Genomic DNA, 751 nt, shown 5'->3' with positions numbered 1-751 from the left:
TAGAACTGCACATATACTGATGCACATCCTTCTTCATGCAAGGCCAATAAAAGAGGTGTGTCAACTTCTCCAACGGAGGGCTCTCACTGCATCACATAGTAGCAGGGGAACCCCGTTTCCCCCCATTGGGAACGGTGGAACGTGTTCCCCCATCGCTTGAACGAGTGAAACGTTGGAAACGGGGGCTGGAACGTTGAGGTGGTGGAAAAGACGTGGAATGCCAGGGAACAGTTGTGGAACGGGAGATGGAACGCGAGCCTGCCGTTCCCCCACGTGGGAACGCTGATGACGTGGATTTTTTTAAAAAAAAATTAGAAGCCCGTACGCCTTGCGCCAATCGCTTTTCGGAAGTTCGCACCCGGGTCCCGTACGCCTATCGCCCGTCGCTTTTCGGAGTTTCACGCCTGTACCAGTGTACTGTAGTCGCCGTTGCTGTCCACGACTCCACTGCCCGTACTGTCCTTCCCGTACTGTTCTGTACTACAATCGCCCCAGCCAGGCCCCAGCACTTGCAATGTACACACTAGTGACTACATTCATCTAGAAGGCAAGGCAGCAAGCTTTTCTCTTTCTTCTCTCTCTCTCTTTCTTTGTTTGAACTTTTGGTGTTTTAAAAATTACCTATGTCACAATCTGGACTGCACACTGCACAGTCTCTCCCCATTAAACAAAAGAAAAAAAAAGGACTCATTTCTCTGTAATGGTTAACTTTGAAAGTCTATTCAACTTTTTGCCCGAATTTGCAGAAATC

This window comes from Cibotium barometz, chromosome 9 (assembly GCF_041138505.1).
Source record: "Cibotium barometz isolate CiBa-2024 chromosome 9, ASM4113850v1, whole genome shotgun sequence".
In the NCBI taxonomy this organism is placed as follows: Eukaryota; Viridiplantae; Streptophyta; class Polypodiopsida; order Cyatheales; family Cibotiaceae; genus Cibotium; species Cibotium barometz.
The sequence above is the reverse complement of the archived record's forward strand: the minus strand, read 5'-3'. Positions refer to the sequence as shown.